We start from the raw sequence: 15,063 nt of genomic DNA on the forward strand, positions 1-15,063 counted from the left end.
CTCACATTTACTATAGTAACCACAGTATTCACTAAATACGATTAATCGCATACAAAATAAAAGTTTGTTTTTGCATCTTCAGTACTGATGTGTAAAATATTATCAGTAAGGGGATATCCAAGTGGGCATTGACACAAAATTTCATTTAAGTATACAAGTTGAGTCATAATAAATAAAGTGAAATGACACAGGGAATAAGTATTGAACACATGAAGATAACAAGGTGCAAAATGGCATAGAAAGCCAGGAGATCACTAGCCTGGTTTTACCAGACTCTTGTACATTTTATTTGTGGCCTCTCTCCATTGAGAAACGTTTACTTCCTTGTAGGGGGGTTCTCTGTTAAAGTTCAACACTATTGGATCTGCCCAGAGTCACTGAGGATCTGCCGTAGCCAATCGCTAACGTGTAGCCGTGATGTATATCATGCGCCGAAACCGGCCGGAAACAACAAGTCCGAATGATCAGACCAACAAAACTTAGTAAACATTGTTCTTGCTCCGGCTTTAACTTCTGTATATTCGGCAGTTTTGCAACAACAGACCGAATAGCTTTTCTCGCGTCTTTTTCCGCTGCCATTAGGGGCTGGACACACCAAAACTTTTAAACGCAGCTGAAAACGCCTTGAGGACGCCGAATGCCAGCTGTTTTTCAGCTGAGTGCCAGCTTTCTTCAGCTGAGCGCTTTGGTAGCTGTGATACTTCAGCTGCGAGCCGGTTGGTTGCTGTGCTAATGTCCTGCCCCTCCTCTGTGATTAGGTGGCCGTGTGAGACCTGACATTGACGAGCGGAGCTTTTCTCCCAAAGTTGAATCTCTTTCAACTCTCGAGCGCCGGTTTTCAGCGCGGAAAAAAAAACGCCGAGCGCCGGTTTTCAGCGCGAAAAAAAAAACGCTAGCTGCTGGTTTATTTGAAAAACGCCGAGCATCCATTGGAAACAATTGAAAACATGCGCCGGCTGCGGGCGTAAAAGCGTTGGTGTGCACGCGCCCTTACTGAACTACAACTCAAACTGACGCACAACATCAACGTCATCGTTCTCAGCCACTCCCTCCGTTGCTGATTGGACCTACAAAAATTGGATTTCTTGAAATGCTAGAATAGACCAAAATCTCAGACGTAGTACTGAAGGAAAATGAAATTGAGCAGAAGTGCGTAGTAGGGCGCAGCCAGGCTAGGAGATCACCTGAAATCTGTCAGTATTGAGAGAGAAACCCTCCCCCCTATCAGTAGTAATTGATTTTAGCTGCTTTAGTCCTAATTGATGGCATATAAAGGCTTCTCATTAACCAAGAGGCACACAGGAAAGACTTCAAAATCTAACTTGTATACTTAAATGTTTTGATTTCTTTGTATGAATTCAATATTTGGCTTGATGGCTACATCTGGTGAAAATTTTGTGTTAATAGCCCACTTAGAAATCCCTTACTGATAAAATGCTGATGTGTCAAATATTTATTTTCCCAGCTGTGTATATATAGGGAGTTTGGTTCCAAAGGAGATAGCTCAGTTTTTATTTTTTGTCAAATCATGTTTATTATTATGTTATCATGTTTTTATGAGATTTATTGTACTGCTTGGCTGTATTTTTTTTAGTAATGAAGGCTTAAATCAAAACAAACCAATTGCAGATTGATATTAATTGTAATGCACAATCAAAAAACGAGATATCTCATTTTGCTTCATATATTTATTTTGATTTTGACATAGTTTATATTATATATACACACACATAAATACAATTTTTCTTAAATGTATACATGTATGTGTGTACTTATATATACATGATTACACACACAAATGCAAACACAATCTATTATTTGTATGCGATTAACCACGATTAATCTTTTGAAAGCTCTAAATACTATATAGTTAACTCATGTAAAGTAAGAATAAATGAATGATCGATCTCCTTCAAACAGTAAAGGACATTTGAAAAAGTAGTATATGTAAAAAGTAATATATGTATTTGTAGTATATACAATAATATCTGTAGTCAAGTCATTATTATATTTTAGCAGAAGCAGAGATTACCGTCGTATATCACTGTGTCATAGTTTTATGTGATTTTCTATATTTGATATTGTGTGTGTGTGTGCGTGCGTGTGTGTGTGTGTCTGTGTGTGTGTGTGTGTGTGTGTGTGTGTGTGTGTGTGTGTGTGTGTGTGTGTGTGTTCTGCTGACACACATTGTTTTTGAAGAGATGGTTGTTTTAGACTCTTGACCTATAGAGAGCCGAGTTTCCATGCACACCCAAAAGGCCAAAAGTCAATTATCATATTAGTCTTTTGTGTCTCTCTCTCACACACATACGCACACAGATATCTGTGTGAAACACAACTTCCCTTTACATGTTTTCTTATAGACGGTCTCTCTGTTTCAGCACAGGTGTCTAAGTGATAAACTTCTCAACTTGTGTTCTGTATTCGGGGTGTGTTGCTCTGTCAGCAGGAAGAAGATCACTGAAGGTGACATAAAATTGGTCTGAGCTTCTTACTGGCCTGAACTGGTTTAAGGGAGTTGGAATATAAGCTGCTGGGATCTGGTTAAACAGGCAAAACATCTCAGTGTTTCCCATACATTGATTTATTTGTGGTTGCCCACCACAGAATCAACACTGGCCCCCACAAATAGAATTTTCATGATTCCATTTCACTATTTAAAACAGCTTAATTCTGCTTAAAATATAATTTGATATATAATACAGATCAAATACAGATACAGATCAAAGAGTAGAAGTGAAACATATTTCAGGTGCCAACACTAGATCAAATGCAAACACGACATGATGACATCACATATATGCTAATTAGCGGGTGATGTCATCACCACCACAGTCTCCTCAAAATCCTGTGGGAAACACTGCATCTGGGTAAGGACCATTAGAGAATCAGGTCATGTCCACTTAAGGTAATTAAGCTGGTATGTCTGCTAGTTTGGGTTTGGTCTTCTTTAGTGGTCTACCAACTCCAGCCTACTAAACCAAAACAGTCTACAAGCTCAACCGGATCTTACTAAACTAGTTGATCCAGCACTGATTTTAAGTGCAAATCAGTTAACTTGCATTGGATTAGCAGCGCAAAGGTCATGGGTTCGATTCTAGGGAACACACACACAAACTGATACAAGATTGAATTCAACATTGTATTAATAGCAACACAATCACTGTTTGTTTTGGAACAACACATTAAGGCTGGATTTACACTGAAGATCTTGATGCCCGATTCAGATTTGTTGCCTGTATCCGATTTTTTGGACGACCCGCTTACATCATCTTGAAAAAGCAACTCGTATCCGATATCATCGTTTACACTAAACACTTGGCAAACAATTCAAGGTTGACATACTGACCCAGAACAGCATTTGCTTGAGATGGAAATATCTGATCTGTCTCCTTAAATTACCGAATTATTTCCACATATAAATAAGGCCTAAAACTGATCTGAAACTATCGAAATCTATGCACTTTTTCTGGCTTACACATTCGTAGGTCATATCCGATCTGTGCCACACGAGGAGGGAAAAAATCGGAATTATGTCACCCAGAATACACACATTTCTATGTTATTATTACAACTTGTCTTTTATTTTAACACAAAATGACACATGTGTTAAATAGTACAAAAAATGTGTAAACAATTCAATGCAAGTCCCAAATCTGCCAAATGCATATGGGAAATAAAAAAATTTAGAGATCCACATTCAAATTATATACCTAAAAATGCCTTAAAAATAATTGTATTAATGTTGTCCTTAAAAATAAATATTGACCTCAGGTTCCCACACCTTAGTTAACTTTAAATTCAAGGACATTTCAAGGACTTTCCAGGTCTTATACCCTCAAAATGACGCAGGAGTCAGGAAGTATATCGCTATCTGAAATATTGCCAAAGACGGCGTTACAGGGACGCAGGAAGTATTACAAGAGAGACGCAGCGTCTCGTTCCCTTCTCAGAGAACAACAGTTACAAACGTAACCCAAGACGTTTTTCAAACACAACTATGCAAAAAAGCATTTTGGTATGAATCAACATTCACATACAGAAGATATAAACATTTAAAGTGAACAGTTTAACACGTGTGATTAAAACGTCTAGAATTTAATGATATTATCGTACACTACACAGGGAATAATATGGATTTTTCCAGAAAACTTCTTGCATAAAATAGATTCAAGCACTTTTAATGACCTGTATCCATGTATGTATATTTTCAAAAACTTCCCAGTGCCTTGAATTATTACCCCCAGATTCACAAACTTTCAAGGATTTCAAGGACCCGTATGAACACTGTTTACATAAGCCCACATAAATATACATATGTAAATATATATGTTCCTAGAAAGTGTCACCCTTATACAAACACACTAATGGAAAAATGTGTGTGTGTGTGTGTGTGTGTGTGTGTGTGTGTGTGTGTGTGTGTGTGTGTGTGTGTGTGTGTGTGTGTGTGTGTGTGTGTGTGTGTGTGTGTGTGTGTGTGTGTGATAGCGCTCATTCAAAACAGACACAAACAGACAGACAGAGGTACATCAGAGGATTATGGGTAAATGTTCTTCTTCTCAACCTTTCCTCAACCTCATACTACTGTTGGTAAAATAAAGCAATAAACCAGCTGAATTTATGTGTTTTTACCATGGTGATCTTGAGTACAGCATGATTTAACTATCAATACCCACTAAACAATTACTACACTACCTACTCTAATGCACCGTTTAAACGGCATACAAACAAATGTATAATAATAACTTCTTGAAAAACAATATGGTCATCACACCTAACAATCCAATAAATAGACACAAATCAGTCAGGTGTGAGACTCTGTGTGTGTTTTGTGTAGTATGGTTAACAAGGTCACGTGATCCCATCAACAAAAAGAAAACTGCAGCCCAGAAAATGACTTCTAAAGGAAAAGAGCGAAACATACAGACAAAAATAAACCTCCAAACAAACAACAGAGAGCTGGAGAACTGAAGAGCTGTGATTATCGTGTGGATTCGTGTGCAACTATGTGTTTGAAACTACAGCCAGAAATACGAATGAATGATGGATGGAGTCACATGACCCCGACCCGCTTCAACCCGAACAACAACATTTATACTCATAACAAGAAAAACATAAAAACATCAGTGAACTAAAGAAAACACTTCTGAGAGAGAGAGATTTATATTTTATCTTCTATCTCACTCATAATAAAAAAGAACTATTAACTGGAATAATAAGACAATATTTTGCATCAAAACTCTAAAATACAATAAATGAAAGAGCACCTTCAATGCTTTTTTTATTTATTGTTATATAATAAATATTTATTATTAATATTTATTTATTATTCATATGTATTTATTTAGTTATATGTATTTTGTATTATTAATTATTAATATTTATTTATGTATTTATTTATGTATTTATTTATTTATTTATTTATTTAATACACGATGCTCAAGAATGCTTGATTCTGATTGGTCAAATTAGTTTATAATTCTCATATATCAAACACATTTAATCCGGGTGACATGTGCCATTTAATACTTACAAATAAATATTTCAAAATAATAATTCATAAAACAAATACGAGATGTTATCTGCTTCACATTGTGATCCTGATCACCTTGTCAGGGTTTAATCTGTGATAATAACCAGCTGGATGTTCATTATTTCTTATTTAGTGTTTAACATCATAAGTTTTTTTGTTGTTGGCACCATAATAGTTAATTCTGTGTAACTGGAACGTGTTGTACAAATAAACTGCTTAATGTTCAAAGAAAAATATTTGGTTATTATATTTATTGGTTCTTCCTAACCTCAAATAGCTGGAAAAAATCAGAAAAAATACAAACAAAAGTTTGGGTCTTAGGAGGGTAAAGTTAACTGTTTAAGCATAAAACGATCTCCAAAGTTACAAAACTGAAAGTGAACTCCCTTTACAGAAAACACTTTAAAAACAACTACATCAAAAGACTCGCTTGCTTTTGAGTTTGTTTTCGGATAACCTGTGCATCCCTATAGGGCTCATGTAAATATTTTCCAGCCCAGCGGTATGCAAACTTTTGGACGAGTCCTTGGGTACGATGGTATCTTGTGTTTCCATATCACAGATTTTAAGTGTGTTTGATTATATATTCATGTGCTATAAAAAACTTGAAGTATTATTGTGATGATATAGTATTTAGCTGCAGACTCACTTTTCTTACTTTTATAAATCTCTGTTCAAATCTTGTCACTAAAATAAAAACTTGTGGACACCAGTTGCACGTGATTAAATTTTTTTTTTAATGAAATTAACATAAATTAACATTCATTTTATTTGAACTGGAGTATATAATTGATCCAACAACTTTTTTTAGTGCTGGGCAAAGTTTAATCCCGATTAATCACATACAAAATAAAAGTGCATTTTTGCATAATATGTGTGTCTGTGCTGTGTGTAATAATTATGTATATTTAAACACAAACACATACATATATACATTTCAGAACATTTTTATTTATATATCCATTTTTTAAATATAATATAGAATATATAAAATACAAATAAATATATATATATATGTAAATGTTTATTAAATACATACATGAATGTGTGTGAATTTATGTATACATAATAATTTACACACATATCTTATGCAAAAATCACTTTTGTTTTGTATGCGATTAATCGCGATTAATCTTTGCCCATCACTACTTTTTTGTTAAATTTTATTTTAAGAACATCAAACAACACATTAACAACAAGAGCTGTAAATGGTCCCGTTGAAGTCACACTTGTAGCGGTTCTGTTGTGTTCAATCAAGTTATTCTTTTACATTTACACTTTTTGATACGGGTTCAGATTTATAAGACAAAACTAATGCATTACTACCGCTTATAACAGAGAAGCTGCTTGTGGTTATGGTAAGGGGCGGGACATTTGACACACCTTAAGTGACCAATGACAATGATTTGTTTAGGAAAGAGTGTTTAAAGAGACAGGAACTAAAAGTGAGTCCAGGCTAAGATAAGTGTAATAATAAGTGTTGCATTAATGTATTAGAAAATGTGAGCCCTCAATCATGCAAATGTATTTTAGCAGACCCGTCACAAACAAATGATAAGCATGACACTTGGAAATGAGCACAATAGGTTCTTGAGTCAGATTTAGCTAATAAAAAGTCAGCAAGTTTACACACACACACACACACACACACACACACACACACACATTTTGTCTTTAGTGTTGAGATAAAGCTGAAACATTAAAAGCAGGGAGAGGAAGAAAAGATGAAGGAGAAAATATACAGAAGAAACAAATACAGAGTGAATGAAAGAGAGAAAGAGAGAGAGATGTTTGGCTGTATAACAGTAGGTTTATTCATGCCGCCGTGTGAGAAGAATTTAAATTTTTCAGTAAGTGGGAGAAACGAACAAAGCGAGAGAGAAAAACGACAGGAAGAACGACTGCAGCGGGCAGCACATGTCAGAAGAAGATAGATTTCTCTCTCTCTCTCTCTCTCTCTCTCACTCACTGCAGCAGGTGTAATACCTCACAACACCACAACACCAGAGGAGGCGCTGATGAGTTAGAAACAGAACCTAACACAAGTGATCCTTCATTTATCTGAGCAGGTGCACGTCAGAAGTTAAGAAATCATTTCTGAATATTATGATTTCTGTTTTTTTATTTAAACACATAATGATGAGAGAGAGAGAGATTTGTTTTGGAAAGGAGAGATAGAGATAGAGATGTTTGTGGTGGAGCTCTGTGGGCCATCTGAACACAAAGTGATCTGTTTCTTCTGCACGTGCTCAGATTCATCACTGTGACACCATTCACACACAAACACACACAGAGGGGGTTTGTCCCATAAAGTGTGTGTGTTGATATGGGGTGAATGGTACAGTACATGATGTCCAGGGTGAGCGTTACACAGCTGTGACAATACTGCAACAAAGCGTGAGAAATGACAGAAATACAAGAAACATCTGAACGTTTGTGAGACGTGAGATGAGGAACCATACAAAGATACCAACAAGTGTCTCTTCTGCTGGGACAGTGATTTTTTTGTAATGAATTGTACAATTTTGTAAAATAAGTATACAAAGAATATTTTATTTTGTCATCTCAATCTAACAAAATTACTTAATTTTAATAATTTCAGAGAGATTTACAGTAACAGGGTTGATGCTTTTGTTGTATGCACAAGTATATACACTACACTACATAGGCCAGTGCTTCTCAATTATCTTCTGTCACGCCCCATTTGATACTGAAAAATTAAATTAAATATAATCAATAAATAATAATAAAAACTCAAGCGGCTTATCAGCGTGATTGGGGTGTAATGTCTTTAAGTGACAGTGCAAAAAAAAAGTTTTTTCCCCGGGGTCTCGCGTGCCCCCCCGGTGTTGTTTTGAGCCCCCCCTGAGGGTCCCGCCCCACTATTTGAGAAGCACTGACATAGGCATGGGCCAGTTACCGGTTTCAAGTTATATCGAGGTTTTAAAGAGTCAAGGTTTCAAAAACAAAGCAATACTGTCCATTATTTATCCCAATTTCTCTAGAAACTAATCCAAAATGTAAACTCTCAAGTGCGCCTCACGCTGTTTTCTGGAGGGATTGACAGATTGTTAGATTTAGCATTGGTATAGGGGCTTTTAATAATTCTTCTCAAACTATTATTTCATACTAATTTGAGGGGTAAAAATGGTTAGGTTTTGAGTTAAGGGTTATTTGGGGTTTCTTTGAATAAAATGTTGATCCAGGACCACCAAAATAAAAAAAATATAAAAATATGTAGAACCAGGATCACATCTGACTTTGTGAAATCATATAATCATATAATGATTATATCTTTAACATAAATATATATATAAATAATCTTTGACATAATTCGAACACTGCATAAAACAATCTTTAAATAAAAAAAACCAAATTAAATTATACAATGTAGTGCTGTTGAACTACACATAATTTATGATAAATTAATATTTTTTATAAAATGTCATTAAAGTGGTGCCACAATCTTGCACCCCCCTCCAGTTTGAGAACCACTGCACCTCATTAAATTTGTATAAATATTTATAGCGGTGACAACACAATAATCCATATGAGAAAAACAATTCACAACATTTGTATAGTTGTGTTTAGAAAAATAACTGTAAAATCATCTATTAAATTCTGGATTACAGGAATAAAGTTTGTTCCCTTCACATGTGAGTTTACACTGATACACAACTTCAAATGTGTGTGTGTGTGTGTGTGTGTGTGTGTGTGTGTGTGTGTGTGTGTGTGTGTGTGCGCGCGCGTGTGTCCACCTGTGTTTAAGTATGTGCCTCAGGATTTGTTTTCATATTTGTGTCTTTAATCTAAGTACATAAAAGCCATAGGAATGAGAACATACCCTGGGACAAGCAATAACCCACAATTACACAACAGCACAAAAGCCTCTGTGTATAATCCTACAGAAGTACACACACACGCGCACACACACACACAAACGCACACAAGCAAATTCCACAAAATGATGACTGTTATTTTATTTGTCAAAAAAGTCTTAATTTAAAATGGAAATTAAATAAAAAACTGACAGTACTTTTGTGTATGTGCGTGTGTGTGTGTGTGTGTGTGTGTGCGCGCGTGTGTGTGTCGCAATGGATTTTAAAGGAATGCAGAATTTTCCTGAGGTTATCAGATGGAGGACTTTCATTGTTATCTTTGATGTAATTCATCATTTATTTCAATGTACATTGTTTCAAACAGCTTCACAGTTCACATATTTTAGTACATGAACATCCATACTTCAAATATAACAAACTTAACAAGTCAACAAAACTCTGGCAAGGTACGAAATGTACACAGATGTCTCGGTTTCACTGAACTAATCGTTCACTTCTGAGAATCCTCATACAAGACGTGTCACAAGTCTGTACATATATCCAGAGGTGTTGTTTAACCGCTAACCCTACTCAACCTGACAGAACTAATAAATAAAGACACCTCACTTACTAATACAGACTTTATTATCTTTTTATTGATCTTTTCTGTTCTTAAAAAAACTAAACTTGGCTATGCATACAGTGTTGGACTTAATGAGACTTTGCACTTTGCTGTTCTTTTGTTTTAATTGCTTATTTTGTTACCTGGAAAAGTGTCTGCTAAATAAGTTAGATCTGTAAAAGATGTAAATGTGTGTTAAACCTTAAATTAATCTGATTACCTCTTCAAACCTGAAGGCAATAAAAAACAACAGAAGGTTTAACAGACAGACTGTTCATTTCATCTTCACTGTAAAAAAAAAATCCGTAGAAATTGCAGCTGGGTTGCCGGTAACTTACCGTAGATTTAAATTTATGTTTTTTACTGGCAACATTTTGTTCAAAGTTAAATGAACATTTAACATTTACAAGTTTTTGTCTTTGCAGAGTAAAACTAAAAAAAAACAGCATCAAGCAAAACATTCTGGGAACCAAAATATGAAGCAAAAACAGAAAAAGGTTGATGATAATTTCTGGTTTCCAGAATGCTTTGCATGAGGCTGTTATTGTATAGTTTTATTCTGTAAAGATAAAGACTTGTTAATATTTAAAATTGATTTAACTTTGAACAAACTCTTGCCAGTAAATAACATAAATTTAAATGTACGGTAAATTACCGGCAACCCAGCTGCAATAACATTGTAATTTCTACGGATTTTTTACAGTGAATTATTTTATTGTAAATACTTCAAACTTCATACAGTTCATCAACAAAGCGACGATAGTATTTAGATACAAAGAAATACTGCAAAATTTGCATATTGTACACTGTTAAATTTTTGCTGCAGTTATGAAGCTGTTTTCCAATAACTTACTGTAGATTTTAATGTATGTTATTTACCAGAACCAGAAATCCTCATCAACATTTTTTTTCTTCAAATTTTGTTTTCCAGAATGCTTTGCATGAGTCTGTTATTTTAGTTTTATTCTGTAAAGATAAAATCTTGTTAATGTTTAATGTTAATTTAACATTGAACCATCTGCTGCCAGTAAATAACATACAGTGTAAAAAAATTCTGTAGAAATTATGGTATTACTGGCAATAGTTTGTTCAAACTTAAATGAAACATTTTCAGTCTTTATCTTCTACAGTAAGTTACTGCAACCAGCTGCGTAATTACAGCAAATTTTTACAGTGTACACTTAAATCTACAGTAAAAACAGCTGCCGGTAATACTGTCATTTCTAAAAAAATGTTTACAGTGTAATACCGTAAATCTGCATGTGGCTTTATGCATACCACACTGGTTTGCAATAACTAAATGATGTAGATACATGAACAAAGTGTTTTGTCAAAGTTTAAGGTAGATGCAAATAGCAGAAAGAGACTGCCAAGACAGAGAGAGTGATGATTTATTTTCCCAGACATTATCTTTGTTATATAATTAGCAGTTTTTAGATATATTAAATCAATTTTACAACCTTGAAGTAAATGATCATGCCACCTATTGTATACCGCATCATTTAGCAAGTTATTGCATGTCGCATTTCCTCTCAATATCGTGCAGTGCTAATAGTTGTGTTTTCTTTAAACAGAAGACTGTGTACACATCCACACACTAAACTTTAACTTCATTCTCATCTGATCACAGGATGGAAACACAACTGATGTGTGACAGCTGCTCAACATCAAACACATTTACCAAACATACAATAAGATGTACAAACAATACACACAGAAATCAATGCATCACTGCTGTCCCTCACAAAATCATCATGACAATTATCTAAATATAATCAAAGATTAACTTTATTAACTCAAATGTGTCATAATCCGAGGTGATATGGTGACAATTTTCCGCTGCTGCATTGGACAAAAAAACGTCCCAAACCGGCCAGCAAATATCCCACAGTTGTTAAGATCAACTAAACCTGTAGTATTAACTCTTTCCCTGCCATTAACGAGTTATCTTGTCATTTAAGAGAAAACCCTTCCCTGCCAATGACGAGTTTTTACGGCAATTCATATTTCCGCTATTATCCACCAGGTGGTGCTCTTGCCCAACCTGTAAAACATTGAAGCAGTGGTCACCAACCATGTTTCTGGAGATCTAACGCTGTGCCCGAAAACTCTAAAATGCCTTCGGAGGCCGCAATCCAAGGCATGAAGGCATCAAGGCACGTCCGAATCCAATCTTTGCTTTACTCCCTGTCTCCTGAAATACCTTCATTGTCCTTTCCCACAAATCTATTCGTGGGCGTGCATGGGGAATGTAATTGGTCAAGACTGGTCGAATTCGAAAAAATTAAAATGGCCACCAAGAAGCAGCTGGAGCACAAAAAAACAGAATTGCGTTAAAGTCTGTCCGAAGGCATTTCTCTGAGCTTCATTCAAGCTGTCTAAGCTTTCGTACGCAGCCCTGCACTACTGCCTACTTTAAATCCAACCCTGCTTCAGTATCTGCCTCAGATTTTTGGGTAGCCATGAAAAGCTTGATTATCAGGTTGAGGTGTGTTTGATTGGGGTTGGAGGTGAACTCTGCAGAAAAGTAGATTTCCAGGAACAGGGGTGGTGACCACTTCACAAAAGCATCCACTGATCCAAAAAACAGTAAAAACTCTGTGTATGTTTTGATGATCGCTCTGAATCTAATCTCGAACAAAAGTTCCTTTATAAAAATGGAATTATCTCAGCTTTTTGCTCAAAATTCGGTATTTTTGAAGAAATCTACCCATATTTGAGATGTGATGAAAAGAGAACAAATAACGATAGGATGAAACTGTTTTACATATAATAGTTTTCAGAAAGTTACATCATTTAGATAAAAAGCTTTTAAATTTGATTATTTAATTTTATGCAACAATAAGACATTACAGTGTTACTTGCAGCTGGTTGCCGGTAACTTACCGTAGATTTAAATTTATGTTATTGACTGGGAACATTTTGTTGAAAGTTAAATGAACATTAAACATTTACAAGTCTTTGTCTTTACAGAGTAAAACTAAAATAATAGCATCAAGCAAAACATTATAGGAAAAAAAATCTGAAGCAAAAAAGAGAAAAAGGTTGATGATGATTTCTGGTTCCCAGAATGCTTTGCATGATGCTATTATTGTATAGTTTTATTCTGTAAAGATAAAGACTTGTTAATATTTAACATTTATTTAACTTTAAACAAGCTCTTGGCAATAAACAACAAATTTAAATCTATGGTAAGTTACGGGAATTTTTTTACAGTGTAGTGCTGTTTTTTTTCAAATTTTTAAGTTATACTTTTCAAAAAACTGATTGATTGATTATTCTATTGGTTTGTAGTTTTTTCCAAACCAGATTCATAAAATTAATAAAATTAAAAAGTATAATAATGCAATTATACAAAAACTTTTTTATAGTTTCAGCCCAGAATTTTAATTCAGTGACCACTGACCGCTGAATACTCCATTAGATGTGTGTGTGTGTGTGTGTGTGTGTGTGTGTGTGTCATCATTCATTCAGAAACACAGATCATCACAATTTTTTTCACCTAAGCACAGTTAGACATTAACAGACACAAGCACACAGTTTTGTTTGAATGACTGCTGAAATGCATTGATAAAAACACAAAAAATAAACATCAATCATTTACTAGAAAAACTTAGTAAACAGAGAGAAAGAGAGAGAGGACTGCAAAAAAGTGTTGTCTAGTTTCAGTACAAAATACAAATATCTAAATATTTTTAAAATAAGATACATTTTCTGTTTAAGCAAAGAATTTTAGATAATTTTATTTTTATACAATATACAATTCTTTCTTGAATTAAGTATTTAAGAAAAAAACTCAAGATTTGAGTTTGTTTTAAGCACAAATTCTAATTTTTTTTGTATAATTTTTTGTCTAAAAGCCAGACTTATTTTCTTAGGTGCTTTTGCTTAAACAGAAAATGCATCTTAATTTAGGAATTTTTAGATATTTGTACTGAAAACAAGACAAAAATACTAAGAAAGAAATTTTTGCGGAGAGAGATAAAGTACAATATAGAGATCTTTAAGAAAATGACCCGTATCCATGGTAACCACAACCATTGACCCACAGGCCCAGAAGAAGCATGTAAAGATTGATGGAGCAGCACTGGATACAGTCCAGAAAACCCCCACAAATAACACACACACAAAACACACTAACACACAACACAGGGGGTGTTATAAACTTTAGTGCTCTAAAACAGCGAGAAATTACTGCCATGGGGCGATCTGCAGGTGTTTAGTGAGACTCTGAGTGTACGTGCGCGTGTGTGCTTGCCTTGTGCACTCCAAGAAAGGATGTGTTCATTTTTACACATTTTTTTGCTATTTAACACATTTTGTCATTTTGTGTTAAAATAAAACAAGTTGTGCAAACTCTTTCCCCATGTGGAGTTATTTCTTTAATTTAAGAGAAACCGCTTTCCTTGCCAATGACACTTCCTTGATGAGTTTTTATGCAAATCCATATTTCTGCTATTATCCACCAGGTGGTGCTCTTACACAGATTACAAAAACACTGTGTACGTTTTGATCATCGCTTTACAAAATGCAATTATTTCAGTTTTTTGCCCATATTTGAGAGTTGATAAAAAGAGAACAAGTTAAGATAGGATAAAAAATTAGGGCTGTCAAAAGATTAATCGCGATTAATCACATCCAAAATAAAAGTTTGTGTTTACATAACATATGTGTGTGTACTGTGTATAATTATTATTTATATATAAAAACACACCCAATCATTTATATTTATATATAAAATATTTATATTTATATATAATATAAATTTATATACAGTATTTAAATGCAAATATTTCTTAAATATATACATGAATGTGTGTGTATTTATACATAATATTTATACACAGTACACACACATATGTTATGTAAACACAAACTTTTATTTTGGATGCGATTAATCGCGATTAATCTTTTGACAGCCCTAAAAAAATCTTTTTTTGTTTGTTTGTTTATTTGTTTGTTTGATAGCAGCGAGTCTGTTCTTTCATTTGATATATAGTTGGTTTATATATTTATACAATCTTTTAGAAAAAATGCATTTTGTGAATTTTTGGTGAAAATCACAGAAAAATGCTGGCAGGCAACTTAAA

At 34.3% G+C, this 15,063-nt stretch overlaps 1 protein-coding gene across 4 annotated transcripts in view; it reads right to left on the reverse strand.

Annotated features, from left to right (window-relative positions):
* LOC129438744 (chloride channel protein 2) overlaps window positions 1-15,063 on the reverse strand; it is a 57,023-nt gene that overhangs the window by 39,745 nt on the left and 2,215 nt on the right. The gene's annotated exons all lie outside the window — the stretch shown is intronic.

The sequence above is a fragment of the Misgurnus anguillicaudatus genome, unplaced genomic scaffold (genome assembly GCF_027580225.2).
Source record: "Misgurnus anguillicaudatus unplaced genomic scaffold, ASM2758022v2 HiC_scaffold_33, whole genome shotgun sequence".
NCBI classification, from domain to species: domain Eukaryota; kingdom Metazoa; phylum Chordata; class Actinopteri; order Cypriniformes; family Cobitidae; genus Misgurnus; species Misgurnus anguillicaudatus.